At 34.9% G+C, this 24,453-nt stretch overlaps 1 pseudogene; it reads right to left on the minus strand.

Moving 5' to 3' along the window:
• Nucleotides 1-906: 906 nt before the first annotated feature.
• Nucleotides 907-19,086, minus strand: LOC109072732 (annotated as a pseudogene).
• Between the last annotated feature and the right edge of the window lie 5,367 nt (nt 19,087-24,453).

A 24,453-nucleotide genomic window follows, 5' to 3' on the forward strand; every position in this document is an offset into this window, starting at 1 on the left:
GATTTTAATTATTTTTATTTTTAGACTGACAAAAACAAAACAAAATTACTGAAGCTTTAACTAAAATTTAAAATGAAAACTGAAAAAATAAAATAAAATCTAAATCAAAATATTAACAAAAACTAATAATAGTACATCAATGATACTAATATAACACTTTATTGTTAGAATATATTATCAAATTAACTGAAATACACACACTAAAGATAACAAAATTATTATATTATGTGTGATTAATAATCTGACCAAGAGCTTTTCCATTAGACTTTAAAAGCATTTAAAGTGACATACAGCAAAAACTGCAGAACGCCTGTAATAAACAGATCACAATCATTACTGGTGTAAACAGGCCTTACTAATTAAACTGACATTTAGGTGAACTTTGACCTGATATAATAAACCCAGAGGTCAGTTTACATTTATGCATTTAGCAGACACTTTTATCCAAAGCGACTGAAAGTGCATTCAGGCTATACATTTATTAAATTTTTTACCAGTATGTGTGTTCTCTGGGAATTGAACCCCGCGACCTTTTACATTTGCCCCAGCCTGGCAGCTCTACCACTGAGCCACAGGATACACAGACAGAGTGTTACTGAAATAAAAAGAGGTACAGAAAATAAAGCTCTGAATAGAGGATGAAATGCAGATGAAATCAGTGCAAATCTTGCCTCTTCCTCAACTTTAAAAGACTCATGTCATACATTTGGTGAATTTATTTTATTCCCCCCTGATGTTCATTTATATTACAACCAAAAGCAGTTTTTCATGACACTTATAAGCACATGGACAGTTGTTTGCTGAGTAGCTTCAGATCAAGTCCTTGCAGCAGTTTAGTTTCATGCACTTTTTTAAATGAGGAGAAAGTTTTTAAGTTACTGTTTGCTGAGTAGCTTCAGCCCCGTTTTATTTCAATGTGATTTTGTTTCCTTCAAACGGGCCACAGCCTCCCGGAACAAACCTCAGAGGAGAAGATGATAAGGTTCATGAATGTGTGAGAAACCTCACGCTAGTATAAGGTCACTTATTACAAGTGATTGCAGAGTTAATATTTAGAGAATAGGTGTTTAATGTCTCATTTTCTTTTATTAAGGCAGCACAGATGAATATAGATAGCTTTCCCCAGTTGATTAATGACAGTATATTAAGACACGTGTTTTGTATTACAAGTTTTCATAAATTCTGGCATTCTGGCATTAAATATGCATTAATTCGCATACAATTTCAGGAAATAATTCTGAACATTGGATAAAGCCAGATTAAAAATTCTTATTTCATTTTGTTGCCATATTAAAGTTGAAGGTTTTTACAGAAGGGATTTTGGATTTTTCTTTTTATCACTCCATAAATCAAAAAATAATCTGAAACATACAGAAAAAAATACAGTTTCAACATGGTTTTAGGAATAAAAACTCAGGTGATTGATATATGTACAAACCCCTCAGTAAAATCCTTGAGAATATAGAGAGGAATAAAACTGTAAATTTTGGTGTTTGTAAGTGCTGCTGAAGTGGAGAAAAAACTCAGAATGAGAAAACAACTTTTAAGCGACTTAGATATGTACGTAGATATGTATTGTAATTGAAATCTACAGATGCAAATAGATAGTGTAATAAAATAAACACTTGTATTTTGGATGTTATCTTTCCACTAGTCTGAAAGAAGACAAGTTATGGAGGCAAAATATCCCTCCATAATTCAGAAAATACTGTCAACAGCCAGAAAGAAAAATCATCATATTGTTAAGAATAAAATGTTGAATAAATCATTGTGAATGATCTATGAACAAACCCCTCAGTAAAACCCTTCAGAATATAGAGAGGAATAAAACTGCTAAGTTTGGTGTATGCAAGTGCTGCTGAAATGGACAAAAAACTTTTGAAGATATGTATTAGAATTTAAATCTACATATGCAAATAGATTAATTACACTTAAATGTTTATTTTTTGGTGTTTTCTTTCCACTAGTCTTAAAGAAGACATGTTATGAAATGAAAATAGAAAAAAAACATATATGAATAAACAATTGTTTTGCCTGTAGTGTCTTGCCTTAAGCTGCACTATATTATAAATATTGATCAGCATTGGCTAGTACCTGTTGATATTGACAACTAATGTGATCACAGCCATGAAGAGACCCAACAACAGCATGAAATGGAAGAGAACAGATGAACTGGCTGTCCGGAACATTCTCTGAGGCGGAACACAGCACCGCACCACTGTGAACTAACAGAAATAGAAATTGTAAAAAATTTGTGCTTTGGTTTGGGATCAGAATGATTCTTAATGTTTTTACAGGAGTTTCTTTTGCTCATCAAGGCTGCATTTATTTGATCAAAAATACAGGAAAATTTTAATATTGTGAAAAATTATTATGATGTAAAATAATGTTTTTTCTATTTTCATATGCATTAATCTGTAATTTATTTCTGTGATGCGCAGCTGTATTTTCAGCATCATTACTCCAGTCTTCAGTGTCACATGATCTTCAGAAATCATTCTAATATGCTAATTTATTATCAGTGTTGGAAACTGTTGTGCTGCTTCAGATTTTTTTGAAAACCTATAGATTTTTTCAGGATTCTTTGATGAATAAAAAGTTAAAAAGAAAAGCATTTATTTAAAATAGAAATCTTTTCTAACAATATACACTGCAGTTCAAAAGTTTGGGGTCAGTACACTTTTATTCTTTCTTTTTTGAAAGAAATTAAAACTTTTATTCAGCAAGGATGTGTTAAATTGTTAAGAAGTGATAGCAAAGATTAATATTGTTAGAAAATATTTATATTTTGAACAAATGCTGTTCTTTTTTAACTTTTTATTCATCAAAGAATCCTGAAAAAATATTGCAGTTTCCTAAAAAATATTTGTAAGCACAACTGTTGATAATTCTAATAATAAATAATCATATAAGAATGATTTCTGAAGATCATGTGACACTTTATACTGGAGTAACGATGATGGAAATTCAGCTTTGCATCACAGAAATAAATTATATTATAAAGGATATTAAAATAGAAACCATTATTTTATATTGTAATAACATTTTGCACAATTACAGTTTTTTCTGTATTCTTAATCAAATAAATGCAGCCTTGATGAGCAGAAGAGACTTCTTTAAAAAACATTACAAGTCTCACTGAAACCAAACTTTTGAACAGTAATATATATATATATTTATATATACCAATTCATGTACTGAAGTAAATCAAACCTTCTTGAAATAGAAGAGGAACAGGAGCCTGATGGCGCTGATGGCCGGCAGTAGAGGACAGTAAAACACACCGACCCATGTGACCGTCTGACTGTTGACCAGATCCAGAACATTGGAGGAGATCTCAAACTGCTGCTTGCCTAATATCTGTGCCAGATTCGAGGAAGGAAACCTCTCCACAAATAACCTATGATGAGATACAGTCATTTGCTAAAGCAGAGTCCCCCAAACTAGGGTATGTGAGTAACATAAAACAGAACTTTCACGTTACACAGAGGAACTTTCTTTGCTCACAAAACATTTGCTTGGAAAACTTTGGGTTCACTTGAAAAAAAAAATTAAAAAAACTTTTCCCATCCCCTGAGAAACTTAGCACTTGCTAAACTCTTATTTCCCTGAGAAACTTTGCTTTCACTTGCAAAACGTTTGTGTTCACCGACAAACTTTGTGTTCACTCGCAAAAATGTTTGCTTGTTCGCAGAATTTTTGCATTCCCCGAGAAACTCTGTGTTCGCAAAACTTTTGCAACCAAATACAAAATTTTCTAGTTGAATACAAAAGTTTTGCATTTGGTTGCAACCGTTGTATTTCCCCGAGAGACATTGTGTTCACCAACAGAAGTTTTGTGTTCCAGTAAGAAACTTTGTGGTGTTTGTGTTTGCTCGCAAAACTTTTGCTAAATAAAAAAATAAAAAATAAAAATAAACCTGCATGTCATATGGACAGTAACTGACACCAGAGAACTGTGAACATGCAAATACGCTGTTAAATTATGATGGTATTGACTTAAAATCTCAGACGGGACTTTTACATCTAAATGTTCAGTACAGTATTAAATGGGTTATATAAAATATTAATAACTCACGTTCTTGGGTAGGCCACAAAAAATGCATTGAAGAAACATTCCAGGAGGTTAAAGATGGTCAGTTTGTACATCTCCTTCCCAAACGCATTCTCTTTACACTGATAAAACCAATAAAGGAGATCTCATTTGTTTCATTCCAGTATCAACACTGTCATGTTTCTCCTCAAATACATCAGGAGAAATACAAACTGTAACAAATGAGTCAATAGCTCAGAAGTCAGAAGTCAGAAAGAGCTTGATTGCCAAGTATGTTTACACACAAATACAGACATGGCGCAGACATACACAGGAATTACACAGTAAGAGATAAAAAATAACACTAATATAAGAAAAACAGAAAGTTAAATGATGCAATATAATAAAGAAAGTAAAATAATATATATATAAACAGTATATATAGTTGTCACCCAAAAAGTCTAAAGAGCTTTAATTACAGACTGGCATCTTTGCAGATTATTTGCTGGGAGAATATAGGAGAAAAAAACTTTTTCCTTCTAAACAAACCTTGTGTTGTTCTTGAGGTGCTTGAGCATTAATGAAGAAGAACAGATAGATTCCCAAAGACGCCAACTTTAGGAAAATGCTCCTGCACATGGAGTTAATATGCACATAAGTTTAACACCACAGAAACTTGTAAATATAACACATCAGAGGTCAAAGTGCATGACCTGTCTGACCTGATTAGGGTGAGGTTCAGCTGGATGGTGAGTGAGTAATCTTCAAACTCTGAGATCTTACTGAAAACATGTGGAAGTATGTAGTTTATTGTCGTCATTGTGATCGGAGGAAGATACTCCAACATCAGACACACAGTCCAATGATTCTCACACTAAATAATGAAGAGAGAGAGAATGATGCCTGGATATTAGCCATTATAGAAACCAAACATACATAGTATATATCGTAATTCACTTAGTGAACAAAACAGTGTTCTTCCGCAAGTAACTTGCAGTTTTATGCTTCAACTACTAAAAGTTGCATAGAGTTGCTTCAATCATTTTACTTCATATTTGTACCTTAATTTGTGACCATTCTATGGCAAAATATATCAGAATGAATGCGCTGCCCAGAAGAACCAGCACGAGGAAGTTCAGAAGGACCCGCAGGAAGATGAGCTGAACCCAGTGTTTGAGCGTTCGCTGCTGGACTCTCTGTTGAAACGTCTGCTCTTCTAGATCCATCTGGAGCAGAGGTCAGAGGTCATCCAGTGGGAATAATGTTCCTGTATGCTTACCCATCTATAAACTCACTCTCTATGAGACTGACATGACTTCTCACCTTGAGTTCGTTCCTGATGAAGTTGTGTTTTAGTGACGCTGCTTGAGGGTTCTGGATGCAGAAATCCCACCCACAGAAGACCTTGTAACTTAAGTTGGAACTGAAGCGATTTCCTGTGAGCCACGAGTGTTTGTAGCCGACCACCGTCCTGAAGAGAGCAGCACAACAGACATCAGTGTACCAAGGGACATGTGATGAAAAAATATGAGATGAGAGAAAAAAATCATAATTTCAATGCTTTTGTGCTCACTCGCAAAACTTCTGCATTCCCCCAAGAAACTTGCTGTTCGCGCTCCAAACTTTTGTTCCCTGAGAAACTTTACATTTGTTCATTAAACTTTTATGTTAAATGTTTTACTTTACATTTGGTTTTAAAATATTTTTCATTCATTGTTTTAGTTTCTTTTTGTTTGTTAATATTTTTTTTTCGTTGTGAAAGTTTGCTTTTGATAATTTTTCTTTTGCTTTGTAAGATAATTTTTGCTCTTGCTCATAAATCTTTTTTCCCGTTGCCCTGAGAAAATTTACGTTTGCTCAGAAATCTTTTGCGTTCTCTGAGAAACTTTACGTTTGCTCATAAATCTTTTGCGTTCCCTGAGAAACTTTGCATTTGCTCATAAAAAATTTATATTCCCTGAGAAACTTTACGTTTGCTCATAAAACTTTTGCATTCCCTGAGAAACTTTACGTTTGCTCATAAAACTTTTGCGTTCCCTGAGAAACTTTACGTTTGCTCATAAATCTTTTGCGTTCCCTGAGAAACTTTACATTTGCTCATAAATCTTTTGCGTTCCCTGAGAAAATTTACGTTTGCTCATAAATCTCAACGCGTTCCCTGAGAAACTTTACGTTTGCTCAGAAATCTTTTGCGTTCCCTGAGAAAATTTACGTTTGCTCAGAAATCTTTTGCGTTCCCTGAGAAACTTTGCATTTGCTCATAAATCTTTTGCGTTCCCTGAGAAAATTTACGTTTGCTCAGAAATCTTTTGCGTTCCCTGAGAAAATTTACGTTTGCTCATAAAACTTTTGCGTTCCCTGAGAAACTTTACGTTTGCTCAGAAATCTTTTGCGTTCCCTGAGAAACTTTACGTTTGCTCAGAAATCTTTTGCGTTCCATGAGAAACTTTACGTTTGCTCAGAAATCTTTTGCGTTCCATGAAAAACGTTACGTTTGCTCATAAAACTTTTGCATTCCCTGACAAACGTTACGTTTGCTCATGAAACTTTTGCGTTCCATGAGAAACGTTACGTTTGCTCAGAAAACTTTTGCGTTCCCTGAGAAACTTTACATTTGCTCATAAAAATTTTGCGTTCCGAGAAACTTTACATTTGCTCATAAATCTTTTGCGTTCATAAAAAATTTCATTCCCTGAGAAACTTTACATTTGCTCATAAATCTTTTGCGTTTCCTGAGAAACTTTACGTTTGCTGATTCACTTGTAAAAATGTAGCATTTCCTGGGAAACATAACATCTGCTCACAAACCTTTGTGTTCCCCAAGAAACTTTGCATTCTCAAAAGTTTTGTGAGGGAGTGCAAAGTTTCTCAGTGAAACATGAAACTTTTACGAATGCAAAAGCATTGAAATTAGATTTTTTCCCTCACCTGTCTTGTGTTTTTCCCATCACCATGTCCCTTTATGGAGTTTGTATTAATGAAGTCATTCACTATAAATCAGATGAGAAATGATGCCACAGATAGATGTGTGTATATAAATGTTCAATAGCTCTTAAACTCTTTGAACAGCATTTGCAAACTATGAGATGAGTAGAAATAGTTCTTTAATATTAAACATTCTGCCCTTGATAGAGTCTATGGTTAACACTTATTGGTCAAGAGCAGCACATGCAGGCTGCCACAAGAAGCTGCCAAAACTTAATTTGTTTAGTAGCTCAAAGGTAAATGATCTGACCTGTGGACCACCATGATGATGCTGAGGACGAGGACAGAGATCATGCCAAGGAAAAAGAGGATTGGAGTGTTTAGACAATCTAAATCAAGAGACCCGCGAGTGTAGAAACTATGAAACACTGGAGAGGTTTCAAGAACACCCTGAAAACACACAGAACCGACCCAGAACACAAGAGAGAGTGTTTAGAGAGAGAAAGAGAGTGCATGGTGTTAAAGACTAGAAACTATGAAACACTGGAGAGGTTAGGAATCGGGTATAGGAAATGAAAGAAAGGGATATTGTTTAGTGATAGAGAGTATGATGTAGATTGTTGTAGTCGTGTAAATTTATGTGTAGTAAATAATTGACAGGGATCTCGTTTACATGCTCAGTATATATATATATATATATATATATAGATATATATAATTTATACCATAATAAATTACACTTACCGACTCGAAAAAAGCTGCTTTGGACCATAGAATTCTGAATTCCCTGAGATCTGAAAGAATCGATCAAGTTTTTATTGGAGAGCATGGCACCTGTTCACAAACATCTTCAGTCTAAAAGTTAAGCTTGCACACACGCCGATTTAGGATCAGATCTTAAAGATAGTAATAGGTGTGTCAAGTCCTCAATTTTTTGCTCTAAGAGTAAGGTCACAAAGTGTTGTAGCGCTCAAAACTAGCTCCTAAATCTGTGCAAAGTTAGGAGCAGTGAAGCATGACTCCTGGATGTCCATTACTGACCAAGCCACAAACTAATTCATAACATGCTGTGTTGCTGGCCATTTTATTCTGAGAAACATAAAAACAAAGTAATTGTGCTTTTACAAGGTTCGCCTTTGTTTAGACGTTTTTCCCTCACTTCTGATTTTATACTCAGTACAAATTCTGTTTTCATTTTCTGTTAGACAATTGCGTCTGCATGTCTCACTATCAGCCCTGATTTATTCTACTCTGTTAATTAAAAGAGCTGTTTATATACACATTCACTAATTGTTTACGAGAAGCATACATGTGAGATGCTGACAATTAAGCCCTACATTTTAAATTTGAGGTTTGCAATTACAGACCTTTTATTTTTAAACCTTTTATTTAAATATGGTCAACATACAAACAATATTTCTCTATGAATAACTCAGCTGACAGAGACTATCAGCCAATCACTGTGTGCATAGTTAATAAGCATGCTGTCATCCACCCATTGCAATGAGTACCCCGCCCCCCTCACTCTGAGCTTAAGACTTCTCTATTTTCCTGTCTCAGCAGCTTTGTGAAAATGTTTTTAAGAGAAAACTCTTAGCTACAAAAAACTTTTTACTTCTCTCTAGGAAACTCTTAGTGGTAAGATCAAATGTCTGTGACTATGGTCCCAGATGAGATGAGTATCAGTGCATCATGTGTAAGATCGTCCGGCTGGTCTCACTGTGAGTATTGAGTCCTGTGCTCTGGACACCAGAGTCGGCGTCAGCACCGATCCGATGATAATGACTGCAGTACAGCGGTTTTGAAGTTCAGACACAGCAGGTAACGCAGTAACACGAAGTACGCCTTCACCCCGACCCCAAACTGAGCCTGTGCAGCAGATCACATACGATTACATACTCATACCTGCAGACAACACCACCCATCACCACGGTTTCTATGCACATTTTGGGATATCGCATATACAACCCTGTATGGAACGCCAAGATGCGCATAAATTTTAAAAACGGGCATGAAAAAACTAAGTAGGATAAATTTTTGTATCTGGTAAGAAAACGTGCATAACTACGATGAAAATGCGCATTTTATTCCTTAATGCGCGTCCAAAAAGACATGAATTTGCGATGGGACGGCATAAAACTGGACCAATCAACAGACCGATCTCATTGCACAGCATCTAAAAGGCTAGTTTTTCGTATGGCAGCCCGTTTTAACATTTGAAACTTGATTTTGACTATCCATAAATACAATTTCAGATAGTCACAATTGTAATTCCAGATATCTATATTGCAATTATGACTCGTTGTAATTGGAATTAAGATATCTACAATGTAATTATGACAAGTCATAATATGCATTGAAGATATCTACAATTCTATTACGACTAGTCATAATATTCCATTGACTTCCATTTTCGGATATCTTCAATTTGAGTTTTTGACTAGTCAAAATACAATTTAAGATATCTTTAGATTAAAAATTTGTAAAGATATCCCAAAATACATTTGTAGATATCTGCAATTCATTTATGACTAGTCAAATTACAGTTTGTAGATATCTTGAATTGGAATTTTGACTAGGCAATCATATTTAAAGTTATCTTGAATTGGAATTATGACTATTCAAAACTCATTTAAAGATATCTGCAATTTAATTATGGATATTCCAATTTTTGACTAGGAAGAACTATTTATAGATATCTGCATTTAGCTTTGTGACTAGGCGTAATTGCAATGTAGATATCTGGAATTAACAATTTGACTAGTCAAATGCGTTTATAGCATATCTACAATGTGCATGCAAATACACCTTTTGTTGAGCCCCACCTTAAACATTTTATTTAATAGCACATCCTGGCTTGAAAACTGTTGTCATTCCTCCGCAATTTTGTCTTAGAGTTGTATATAAAAAGTCCTGCTTCTTTGGGTGATTTTAAACTGTTTTATAGAGAAGTAATTCAAAAGTATGGAAATAAAAATGTAGCTGGAGCATAGTGTAAAAGTGGTAGGCTATACAGAGAGGACTTAAATAGCTTTTGTCCTGTTTTATATCATAAGGTTGAGACGTGTGTGCTGTGGATTAAATTTTGTTAGCCTTTATTTACAAACGAACACATGCATAAGCCCTCATGTCAGCTGTTGCAACATTTGATATAATGTTAAAAGAATCAGTGTCTATTTACACTAAGTGCAAGCCTGCCTTGTTGTCAGAGACTACTTACACTATCGCCCACCAACATGTGATTGAGATAGTTAACACTGATAAACGACACCAAGCCAGAATCAGTTGTAGTGGATTAGTGATTAAAGTGTGTGCGTTTTTGACCACAATCGACCCCGAGTTCACATCCACCTTTTTGCCAAACATTTTTCTTCCTTTTCAAATATCATATCATATCGGAAAGACATTTATTTTTCAATAAAAATTAAGGAAATAATAAGTTGAAAATAATATTGGTAGGGTTAGGGAGGGCTTTATTGTCCCCAGTAAGGTGGCATCCATTTTAAAAATTTTAATTAAAGTGATAATTTACACTCACTAAGTTTATTATTGCGTACTGTTTTATAATGTACTACAATACAGAGGTGCAGATAATTGCACATATTTGAAATAAGTAGTATAAATAGCAGAAATCTTGCTATTTTAACATAGTGTAAATATAATCTATAGCTATTTTGCACTTAGTGTAAATGGCACATCGTTAAAAAAATAAACTGCTATTTTCACTTAGTGTAAAGAGAAACCATTGCTTTTTGCACTTAGTGTAAATAGCATCTATCGCTAAGAAAATATGCTATTTACACCTAGTGCAAATAGCCGCTGCCTAAAAGAATACATTGGCGCTCATCACTGAAGAACACAGCAGAATATCATCATCATGGATCTCTTGCTATAATACAATACAATACTCCCACCTTGTGGGCTACTTATGGAAGCTCGTTTCCTCCACTAAATAAAGAAAATTAATCATAACTCGTAAGACATGGGAAATACAGTTGCAAATGGACTTTGCCTTTCATTTGAAATATGGATGTCACTGTGGCGTTCGCGAAAGCAGAAATGCAAACGGTAAATGCAAGATTTGCAATTGCATTTGGATTAGGCTATGTCACAATCTATGCGTCCACATATGGGAAACGCAATTGAAAATACAATTTGCAATTGCTTTTGAAAAAAGTCCGGAATATATTATTTATCCATAGGAAACAGGTGCCTTATTCACAAATGTTTTTATGGATATATCCCAATTCTGTGCATTTAATTCGTAACTTGGATGGAAAAATAGCTTCAGTTACGTTTAATCTTTTTGAGCGTGTTTTTCTAAGGTAAATGCAATACACTCACCCCGCCCACATGCTCCTTTAAGCGCCGCCTTGTTTTCTGCTGGCTCTGCCTCCAGGAGTCCCAGTAGCCAATGCTGCGTCTCTGCAGATGCTGCCGGTCTCTGATTGGCACAAACTGCTGGTCAAAAGTCTGAAATTTTTGATGTCTACGTCTGATGGTGTTTATTTTGTCATTTTTTTTTTCTGGTTTCTGAGTATAAATCTCACAACTGCCATGGAAAAAAATAATTAAAAGATAATTGAATTTTTTTTCATAATTGCAATTTTTTTAATTAACAGTATTAAGTATTACATTAACTCATGAATGAGATTGTGATATTAGGATTTTCAAGAACTGTCTGTTCATCAATGAAAATAGTTTATTGAGAGGGAAAAGAAATATGATGTCAGTTTATATATCTTGAATTTATTTAATTTAAGCATTTAACATTTAGCATTTAAAATATAGTTTTGAGTTAGATTTTATTTTATTTTAGTCTTGTAGTATTTGTATTTATCAAGACAATGCGTAATGTACATTCAATGAAAAGTAAAAAAGGTTCCAGTTTGTATATTGATATTATTATTATTTATTATTTTAATTTAGGGCTTGATTTACATTTTATTTAATTTTATTTCTAATATTGATTATTTGTATTTATTTAACAAGACAATAATACTTCATTTAATGAAAAGTATAAAAAAAAAAAATTAATTTTAAATTAAACTTAATTTATAAAATACATTTTGCTTCCTGTGTGCCACCAACCCCAACACACGAAACCTACGCTCCCTGTCCCCCTCCATCTTTCCTCCGTAGTATCCTCCTCTCTTCCCTCACCTACCCATCTCTCATCTCTGGGTGTGAATGCAGTAGCTGACACTTTATGCTCTACTTTAACCTCTTGTCTAGACGATATTTGTCCTCTCTCCTCCTGGCCAGCATGGGCTGCCCCTTCTAACCCCTGGTTATCCAATGTTCTTCGTGAGCATCGGACCAAACTCAGGGCAGCAGAGAGAAAATGGTGCAAATCAAAAGATCCATCAGACCTGAGGATGTATCAGCCAAATCTTCATACTTCCACAACAAGATCAACAGTGCTCCAGACACATGTAATCTCTTTAAAACATTTAATTCTCTCCTCTGTCCCCCTCCACCCACCTCCCACGACTTCTATAACAGCTGATGATTTCACCACATTCTTCACAGACAAAACCAGAACAATCAGTAGTCACTTCTCAGCCCAACACAAACAGGACCTCAAAACAACCACACCCAGTGCTAAAACTCCCATCTTCTCCTTCTGTCCCCTCACTGAGGCAGAAGTATCAAAACTTCTCCACTGCAGCCATCCTACAACATGCCCTTTAGACCCAATCCCCTCACACCTCCTCCAAGCAATCTCTCCTACACTCTTACCAGCCCTCACACACATCATCAATACGTCTCTCCTCACAGGCACCTTCCCCACTGCATTCAAGCAGGCTCTGTAACCCCACTGCTCAAGAAACCTACATTAAACACTTCACTTACAGATAGCTACAGACCTGTCTCTCTCCTTACATTCATAGCAGAAACCCATTGAAAGAGTTGTTTTCAACCAGGTATCATTGTTTCTTTCACAGAACAACAAACTGGACGCTAACCAGTCAGGTTACGGGAGTGGCCATTCAACTGAGACTGTGCTACTGTCAGTCACGGAAGCCCTGCGGATTGCAAAAGCTGATTCCAAATCATCAGTTCTTATTCTGCTGGATCTATCTGCTGCTTTTGATGCTGTCTATCATCAGATCCTCCTGTCTGCCCTCTCATCACTGGGCATCGCAGGGATTCCACTTCGCTGGTTTGAATCCTATCTCAGGGTGGCTTGGGGAGGGGAGGTCTCCAAAGCACATCAACTGGTCACTGGGGTTCCTCAGGGATCAGTTCTTGGACCCCTCCTCTTCTCCAATTACACAACATCACTGGGTCCCATCATACAGGCGCATGGCTTCTCCTACCATTGCTATGCTGATGACACACAGCTCTATCTCTCATTTCAATCAGATGACCCAAGATCAGGCCCTTTCTAACGAAGCATGCGGCACAACTTCTTGTCCAGGCCCTTGTCATTTCTAGGCTGGACTACTGCAATGCTCTTCTGGCTGGACTTCCATCAAGCACAATCAACCCTCTACAAAGGATTCAGAATGCAGCGGTACAGTTGGTCTTCAATGAGCCCAAAACAGCCCATGTTACACCTCTCTTTATCTCCTTGCACTGGCTACTGGTTGCGGCTCACATCAAGTTCAAAACATTGATGCTTGCGTATAGAATAGCCACAGGCTCAGCACCTGTCTACTTCCACTCACTTCTATAAATTTACTTCCGCTAAATATACATCCCCTCCAGAAGTCTGAGATCCACTAGTGAGCTAATCACAGAGAGGCTCACAATCACTTTCCAGAACATTCTCATTCACCGTTCCTGTCTGGTGGAATGATCTTCCCACCCCTATCCGGAATGCTGAATCCCTGACAATTTTTATCAAGCGACAGCTGAAAACTCAACTGTTTCAAAGCTACTTGACTTCATCGTAAAAAAAGAAAAAAAAAAGAAAAAAGTCTTTCTCTTTATTTATTCCTTCTCTTTCTATCTTTTACTTATTTGAACAATGTCTAAAACTTGGTATTACAAGCAGTTCCTGTTTGCCTCTTTAAGAAGAATCGCTTTATGTATCCCCCAATTGTAAATCGCTTTGGATAAAAGCGTCTGCAAAATGACTAAATGTAAATGTAAACTTTATTTTGCTTTGTATAATAGTCAGACCCAGAAAAAAAAAAAAAACTTGGTGAATTTAGTGTTTTTCATGTCATTACATTGTTTAGAGCATAAGAAACATAAGAAAGGAAAAATACATTTTTGAAAAATTATATTTTGTTCATATGTTATGCTATGTCCTCTCTAGAAGACACCAGAAGTCAGTTTTTCTTTAAAAAAATAAAATCACACGAGTAGATATGAAAAGACAAAAACAATGGGATTTTTTAAAAATCACCAATCAATTTTTAGGTTTAAGGATTTTTTATACCAAACTTTGTATAAAACAAACAATTTGAAAATTGATCAGATTTAAATGATAATTACAAAATATTATCATATTTCCATGAGGTTGGACAAAAAACTCCATACTGTAGCGAGTGCTGTGACGGTTGCCGTGACAACCGCGTCACTGCGGTGGTCGGTTTTGCCACAAAGACATAATAAATATTTATATATTTATGTCTATGGGTTGCCACCGCAATTGTCATCTGCCGTGTAGCATCACTGAGTGTAATGAGTATTTTGTCGCGCTGCGCCGCTCGCGTCCGTCAGACAGGGTGTGTTTTTAACTTTCTTATTTAGGCTACTTTCTTGTTTAACTATTATTTCTTTGATATTTATCTTAGTGTTTTGCAGGCTGCGTATACACTGACGGAAGTGCTAAAATAAACACGAGCTGACGAGTTAAATCGGGTGTGTGTTAGATGAGTGAGACAGGGCTGATTTTAGAGACGTGTATAAATATAATATATAAATATAGAAAATATATGACATGCATGCACATTTTTTAAGGCAGCTTTAATCGCCTTTTTGGTAACTCCATGACTTAACTGACCACGACACTGCATGCATGTAGTTTATTTCATGGTTTTTAAAGTTTGGGCTCATAAACATTAGATCACTCACACCCAAAGCAGTTATTGTAAATGAAATGATCACAGATAATAGTTTTTGATGTACTTTGCTTGACTGAAACCTGGCTAAAACCAAATGATTATATTGGTCTAAATAGATAACATCAGAAATACAATAACAAATGTAGATTCTACAGCGTCTAATACTTCAATTTTATCCATCGCACCCAAAGATAAACTGCAGTGCTTTAAAAACTATAGGACAGGAAGAGCTAAATAAACGTATCACTGCATCTGAACCAACAACTTGTTATTAGATCCTGTACCCACTAAATTACTGAAAGAGTTATCTGTAGCAGAAGAACCGCTTCTCAATATTATTAACTCGTCGTTATCTTTAGGTCACGTCCCAAAACATTCAAGCTGGCGGTTATTAAGCCTCTTATTAAGAAACACAACTAGATCCTAGTGAACTGGCAAATTACAGACCCATTTAAAATCTTCCATTTATGTCTAAAATTTTAGAAAAATTTGTGTCTGCTCAATTGTGCTCCTTCCTGCAAAAAAATGATCTCTATGAAGAATTTCAGTCGGGTTTCAGGCCCCATCATAGCACAGAAACTGCACTTGTTAAAATTACAAATGACTTGCTTCTTGCGTCAGACCAAGGCTGCATCTCATTGCTAGTTTTACTTGATCTTAGTGCTGCGTTCGACACCATAGATCACGACATACTCATAGATAGATTACAAAACTATACAGGTATTCAAGGGCCAGCTTTAAGATGGTTTAGATCCTACCTGTCCGATCGCTACCACTTTGTTTATCTAAATTGGGAGTCATCTCATTTATCACCAGTAAAATATGGAGTGCCACAAGGATCTGTCCTAGGTCCTCTGCTATTTTCAATATACATGTTGCCCCCTTGGTAATATCATTAGAAAATACGGGATTAGTTTCCACTGTTATGCTGATGATACTCAACTATATATCTCAACAAGACCAGGTGAAACTTCTAAATTATCTAAGATAAACAGAGTGTGTTAAAAATGTAAAAGATTGGATGACCAATAATTTTCTCCTATTAAATTCGGATAAGACAGAGATATTACTTATTGGACCAAAAAACATTACACAGAATCTCGTAGATTACAATTTGCAACTAGACGGATGTAATGTTACTTCCTCTACAGTCAAAAATGTGGGTGTTATATTAGACAGCAACTTGTCTTTTGAAAATCATATTTCCCATGTTACAAAAACACAGCATTCTTCCATCTTAGAAACATTGCCAAGCTACGAAACATGTTACCTGTTTCTGGTGCAGAAAAGCTAGTTCATGCGTTCATGACCTCTAGACTGGACTATTGTAATGCACTAACTAGTCTTATACCACGCTACAATCCATCACGCTCCCTAAGGTCCCAAAGTCCACTAAAGGAGGTAGAGCTTTTTCACATTTGGCTCCCAAACTCTGGAATAGCCTTCCTGATAATGTTCGGGGTTCAGACACACTCTGTTTAAATCTAGATTAAAGACACATCTCTGTGGCCAAGCATTCAAATAATGCATCTCATAATTTTGGACTGCAGTTATATCTGATCAAATGAAAAAAGCGCTATACAAATAAACTTGAATTGAACTGAACTGGTTTGATATAAAAGGATACGCACAAAGGCAGCATGCACCGGCGACTTTGTGCATGCAACTGAAGAGCACACGCTGCAAGCACAGATATATAAATAAATAAATATATATATATATATCAACACCATGCCACCGGCAGTAAAAATCTGCCACCATCACAGCCCTAACTGTAGCTGGGTCTCAGGAGGATATTCAATGAAAAGTATAAAAATGTTACAGATTGTCTCAATTTAATCCCACTCAAAAATTCCAGTTTGCATATTTATTTATTAGCATTTTAATTTATAGCTGAGTTAGATGTAATTTTATCTCTAATCTTTTTATTGGCATTTAACAATTTGACACATGTATATACTCAATATACTCAATAAAGCATAGTATAGTAGTAAGTATAAAGTATATAGTATAATAGTAAGTAGTAAGTGTAGTATAGTATACTCAATAAAAAGTAATAAATTGCAGACTTTGTTGAGTTTGATTATTAAAATGAACAACTAGCAAAACTATAAACAAACCAACTTTCTTTTCTGTCTATGTTCTCACCAGTGGTTTGGCGTGTACAATACAATACACATTTTATTTCTATATCACATTTAAAACAAGTGCTGTTGACCGGTGCTTTCCAGCATCATTACATACAGTCACACAACTAAAATTAAACATTAAAAATCAATTCTAAAAGCTCTACTGAAAAGGTACAAATTCAATCTAAATGTAAAAGCATCCTCAGATGGGGAAGATGTAACATGCACTGGATTAGGAGTGTGTGTGAAGATGAAATGAAGATCTTGAGACGTCTCACCGGATGTCTCTCTTGTCCTGCAGACAGACGGGCAGATTTCGGAGCGGGATGCTGGGGTTCCAGGAGACTCTGTCCAGCAGACTCTGATCATCTGCGATGGTTTCTGCGTGAAGCCGCCGATGAGCCTGTGAGCTCGGCAATTTGTGTAATGTCTCTGTTTGTTATTGTTTCACACGAGTCGCTGGACAGATCCGAGCTCCAGCTCTCCGCTGCGAGTGGGTGGACAGGTATTAGTTAAAGCTCTGGGATGTATAAAGGGGTTTTGCAGCGATGCATTAGAACTGAGATGCTCAAACCAGGCCCAGAGCTGACCTTTGATTTGGATGTTGTTGTTTTTTCAGTCACTTAAAAATGTAATAAATGTGAAAAATAAAATTACAAATAATATATAATGCAACATTTACTTTTGGCCCACAGACGTCGATGTTTGATTTTTGGCCCTTCATAGTAAAAGATTTGGGCATCTCTGCAAAAGAACCAGTTTTGGTTTCAGGTGATCTGTTTTTAAAAAGAACCACTTTTTCTTAGTCTGAAGAACATTTAAAAAATCTAAAGCTGGGGTTTTCAATCTTTAAAGATGCCATGAACCCTAATATGATCATCCTAATGCGAGCTGAGGAACTCCTATCCAAAAAAAAAAAAAAACCCTTAAAAACCACAATTCTTCCATAAAGACACAATTTCTACTGTTAAAAACTAATATTATAAATATATATAAAAAAATTTTTTTTTTTGGCAAATATTGACTGTATAGTTTCCATTTGGTTACATTATTAATTTTTTTTTCTCTTATTATAGTACTGTACTGTTATAGTATTGTACTGATGAATTTATTTATAACTTTTTATTTATTTACTTTAATTTAAATTTATTTACTTATTTCACTCAAATTTGTATTTGTTTGTTTTAATCTATTTATTTATTTGAATTTTTTTGCTTATTTTAATCTTATATTTTTATCATTTATTTAATTGTATATATATATATTTATTTACGTAACATTTCCAAGCCAGGAAATCAATATTTCTGCAGTGTTTTATATACAAGCACACACACACACACATATATATATATATATATATATATATATGTGCATATTTTTATGTACAAAATAAATAGTACTTCTTAAGATTTATGTTGTTTCGAACTGGCACAGTGTGCTTGGAGAAAAAAATATAGTCAGAAAATAGAATTACTTAGAAACTATGCATGCACTGTATTTACATTTTCATTTATTTATTTATTTATAAATGTTTTACATTTACTCCAAACATTTCCAACCCAGCTTGAAAACCCCTGATCTAAAGATCCTTTTGTGCACTGAAGAGTTTTCATGGATGTTTAAGGTTCTTTAACGCCGCCGATGAAGAACCTTTTTTTAAATAATTGTGTGCTATGACTGAGAACCATCGATGATTTTGAAGAGAAATTTTGATAGAATGTTTTTTATGAATGAGAAGTATTGTTGGTTTTTGATAGCCATTTTAAAAGCACTGTGAAGAGTGCTGTTAAAGCGAACAAAACCAAAGAGTTGTAATGTATTTCTACAAAGCAACCAGGAGGAGGAAGTCTAAAATCATCATGAATAAATGATTCAGTGTCATAAGATGTCTGGTGATCAATAATGATGATGGAATCACAGGTGTTTCTTTACCTGAGATCAGTCTGTGGAAGTTTGGCGTCCCGTCTTCTCTCTCCATCATGCGTCAGTGAGTGAGTCGAGGACTTACAGTTCAGAGATGTGTGCAGCAATGCTCTTCTCTTTAGCACTTCTGTGTGTGAGTTTGCAGGAAGTCATGTGATGACTAGTGGGTGTCGCAATCAGAATGTGAGAACATGAATAAGCCTCGCAGAAGTCTCACATGTTTGGTGAGCAGTATCAGACAGAAAATGAATTCTTTTAATTTAATTTATTTTTGCATTTTAATTCAGGTTTGAGTTACATTAGATTTTACTGCAATAAATAGCATTTTCAATGAAAAAAAAAAGCTCTCTGAATTCATACATGTTTTAAAAAAAAAAAAGAAAATTGACAAAAAAAAAAAAGAAAAATTGTATTTATTATTTTTATTTACTTATTTATTTTATTTAATTTAGGCTTAAGTTACATTTTAATTAACTTTTAATCGTTTTATTGGAATTAAATCAGGGCAATAAATAATAAATATATAAAAATATATAAAAATAGTCACAATTTAAACCCACTCCAAAAAAACAAACAAACAAACAAACAAAAAAAAAAACGTTTATATCTTGATTGATTGATTGATTGTTTTTTTGTTAGTTTTTTAGACTCAAGTCACATTTTATTTAATTTCTAATCATTTTATTGTTATTTAACAAGACAATAAATAATGATATAATCAACTGAATTCTTTAAATTACAGATTTCTCAATTTAAACCCACTCCAAAATTCCAGTGTATGGATTCAGTGTGTTCAGATTTATTGATTTATTTATTTTTAGCTTTCTGCTGTTCAGACTGAGTTTCCCACACATGCTGACCAACCCATTTAAATGACTTTTTCAGTCATATAAGCATTTAAAAAATATATATTTTATAGTGATTATGACTACAAAAAGCAATTTCTAGCCAAGCTATAAACATGTATATTTAGTTTTTCAACATTTCTAAAAGTTTTAACATTTATGCATTTGGCAGATGCTTTTAATGTTACATTTCAAATAGCATTGTATGTAAAGTCTACATCTGATCAGTTCATTCCCTGGGAATCGAATTTATGAGCACCTTGCTGACTTTTTATTGATCAAATGTTATAAAATGCACTTATCATCTAAATTAATTTAGACTTAAACATATCTTGATTTTTTTCATTAATGTTTAGATTTTTGTACTGGAAAACAAGACAAATTCTAATCAAGAACCAGTTTTTCAAACATGCATTATTTTTGTCGTTGTGTGCTATTAAGTGCTATTATGTAGCATGATTATGGTGATTTGTGGTTGGTTTTATTTTTTTATGCATTTATGGAAAAGCTGCAGTACACCATTACTAAAGAATCTCATGTCACACAAACAATCTTGAGCAACATAAACTAAACCACATTCTGTCGAAGAGCTGTTTCATGCACATCCTCCATCTGTCATGCTGAGAATCAACTTCCTCCATCAGCATCGATAAACAATAATAACAAAGACCACAGAAAAGCATCGGAGCAGGGACTGAATTCTTTCTGATTCTGAACTGAAGCTGCCAGTAAGTAGTTCTGTTTTATAATCACAGTTGAATGGGTAGAGTTTTAGCTTAAAACTTTTTTGTTATGCAGTAGGAAGTGTCCCTGCGGCACAGAAGCAGCAGTCATAAGTAGCACAGGTATATTTGTAGCAATAGACAACGATACATTGTATCCATTTCTCTTTATGGTCAAAAATCATTAGGATATTAAGTAAAGATCATGTTCCATGAAGATATTGTCCTATCCTAATAACCCATACATCAATGGAAAGCTTATTTTTTCAGATGATGTATAAATCTCAATTTCAAAAAACTGACCCTTAGTCTTTGATTTGTGTGGGAACACTTTTAAGTGCTCTCTGATGGTTTGTTTTGATGCGTTTTACTGAAGCCAAAGGTTCAATGAATCGGCTCATACCATTTTGAAATGACTGAGGTCGTTCAAACTTTTGTGTTTAGTTTTAGTTTATTGCTGTTCACGATAATATTATCCCCTGCTGACATAATACTGATTTAACGCTTTATGTGAACATAAAAATATCATAGAAAGTATTTTGCGTGTTTCATGAGGTGATAAACCATTTAACCCCCCCTACGGAAACTAAAGTGACTCATTCCTAGTTAACGTTCCAAACGATTTGAACCTGTTCTTTTTGATGATTCATTTGAACCAATTCGCGAACAGGGCTGTGGAAGAAGTGAGAGTCGGTTGAATCGTTGTCCGAACGAACCGATTCAAATTTCTTGTCTGGTTGTCAGTCAGAAGTTTGTCGGAGTCTTTGTACGGCGATCCACAGAGCTCAGCGGTGAGTTACAGATTAGTTTACTTGATTAATTTATGACAATCCGAGATTTAATGAAGATCTGAAGAGAAACTATCGTGATAAAGTTGATATAAGAACATGAGCGAATCAACCAGGCGCGTTTGAACAACTCCGGTTGGACTTCGGCAGGTGTAAAAACAATAAAATCTCCTCAGTTCAGCGTTAAAACCACGTTTGTTACTGTTTAGTGTTTACAGGGAACTAAATAATCAAACACTAGACATGTGAAACCTGGAGAACAAAATATGAAACCGTGATTGTATCAGAATGAGTATCACATTCTTGTAAACATTGTAACGTTAACGTTGGTACTTAACAATACATGGTGTTGTCATTGTAACTTTCCGAAATAAATAAATAAATAAATAAACATGATATTTCCATGGTACTTGTCCGAAACATTTTATTTTTCGCTTGTATTTTGAATCCAAACTGATTGATTGATTGGCTGTGTCTTAAAACCTGTTTTTTAGACTCCATATCAGAGGTATATTGGGTTACTATAGAGGATTTATGATGCCTAGGTAGGGAGCTTACTAGGTTTGAAACAACCATGAAGTTTGGTTGCAGTTCAATTTGTTGCAGATTTAAGATTTGACCAAAACAAACAAAAACATGGTACTTTTTGCTTCTCTTTTGCATTTCTGTGATGCACAGACTTATTGCCTATGTAGGGAGATCACTAGGTTTTTGAAACACAGCCAGAAAGTTCAAGTTCGAAGTAATATTTGATTTGTCACAGTTCTGTAATGAATTTGAATGAGAATCTGATATTTGCCAAGATATTGTCAGTGTACTTTTTCAAAAAAAAAGCATGCAAATGCCATGGTACATGACCAAAACGTGGTAAAAAAAAACATGGTACTTTTCACTCCTTTTCTCTTTGCTTTAGTGCAAACCTGGGTGTTTGTGTACCAGACTCCGTCCGTATCAGAAGTATTTGGGGTTATCATAGAGGAATGTATGATGCACACAAAGCAGTTCATTTTTATTTGTATTAATTTGAATGAGAATCTGATGTTCAGCGCAGTGACATCAGAATGCAATTCATCTGAAATGTGAAAGGGTGCGATTGTGTTTTATTATGAATTAAATCTGGCAGATATTATGTCATTTGTCATGCGCTGTGACTCGAAACAAAGCAAGCCCGCTGTGTCTCTGGTTGTCTTTGAATGGGAATTGTTTCTCGGGGTATTTTTGGAGATTTCCCTCTCTGCTCTTTCACCCGCTGTGCGCTCCAGATGGTTGTGAAACTGGACCAAACAGGATCGGCCGGTTCTTCGCTTTTGCTCTAGTTCCAGATGTTCCAGTGTAATCTGAGCTCTGTTTCTAGTCTTCTCTGTTTCTTTTGTTTGCTGTTCTCACACAATGACTGCGTCTTGTATAAATCCCCTCCTTTGGACATGTTTCAAATTGCATTTTAGTCCCCTAGAGGGTCGTATCCCTTCACAGCACTCCCACACTCATAATCAGGATCTCATACACACCACACAGTTCAACAGCTGTCTTGCATTTACATTCATGCATTTTGGCTGATGCTTTATCCAAAGCGACTTGTATTCAGAGTCAAAGCCATGCTCTTCATCTGGATGAGTAGTGTGCATACTAGTGGCACAGCAGATTTGATTTGGGTCAGAATAGAGCTTTGAGTTTGTGGTCCTAAAACCTGTGATATAATGACCCTTTTCAGTCATGGATTGCTGTGTGAGGACTATATGTGTAGTTTTACATATATATATTAGGAGGACTATATGTGGTAGTTTACATAAATATATTACATATTATATACATATATATACATATATATTAGGGGGAGTCGTGGCCTAATGGTTAGAGAGTCGGACTCCCAATCGAAGGGTTGTGAGTTCGAGTCTCGTGGCCGGCAGGAATTGTGGGTGGGGGGAGTGCATGTACAGTTTCTATCTCCACCTTCAATAACCACGACTTTAGGTGCCCTTGATTGCAAGGCATCGAACCCCCAACTGCTCCCCGGGCGCCGCAGCATAAAAATGGCTGGCCCACTGCTCCGGGTGTGTGTTCACAGTGTGTGTGTGTGTTCACTGCTCTTGTGTGTGTGCACTTCGGATGGGTTAAATGCAGAGCACTAAATTCTGAGTATGGGTCACCCATAACTTGGCTGAATGTCACGTCACTTTTTTTTTTTTTTTATGGTTTTGGCGATATGGAACACGAACAGAATCATAGAATAGAATTTACTGTATGAGGATTTAATTGCATTGTAAAAGATTAATTAAATAGTTTTATGCGTCATTTGACCCTTTTTGGTGGGTACAGTAAATGGGTATTAAATCATACAATCCAGGAAAAATAGAGAAAAAAGAATTCTGAAAAGCAAACAACATTTCATTGGGCTCTATTAGTAAAAATATCAATTAATACAATTTCAAATGTTCTTATTGATCTAAATTATTCAGGGCATGCATTTTTGATTCCAATTAAAAATATTTAACTAAAACTATAGATATATATATATATATATTTGTTACTTAAAATAAAACTAGCCAATAAAATTATGAATTCTCAGGTGAAAATTACAAGCTGAAAATAAATAAGAAATAAAACTGGTCAATAAAAAATAAATTAAACCTAAATAGACCTATTACACCTAAAATGACTATTAATACTGTACAAAATGACTAAAAAATTTAATTAAAAAATAAAAAATATAAAAAATAAAAGTAATTAAAAGTATTGCTTAAAAACGATGATAGTATTTTATAATAGTAAAAAAAAAACACTGGGGTAGTAATGTAATGGTAGTAAGTATTCTTTTGTTTTATTTACCAACTTTGAAAAAAATACATTTTGACCTGTAAATAATGTATTGTTTACTTCAAAATTAATATATAAAAACCTTGCTATATGTTGATGTTAATAAAAAAAAGTGCCTCACAACGGTCGTCTGTGCACAGGAGCTGATGGAAGTGAGTAACAGTCTTATGTGATTAGTACATCTGATGATGCTGTCATAGTTTATTTATAGTCAGTTTTCCTAGAAGGTAAACAAAACTTGTTACATCTGTGA

Source organism: Cyprinus carpio, chromosome A11, assembly GCF_018340385.1.
Source record: "Cyprinus carpio isolate SPL01 chromosome A11, ASM1834038v1, whole genome shotgun sequence".
NCBI classification, from domain to species: domain Eukaryota; kingdom Metazoa; phylum Chordata; class Actinopteri; order Cypriniformes; family Cyprinidae; genus Cyprinus; species Cyprinus carpio.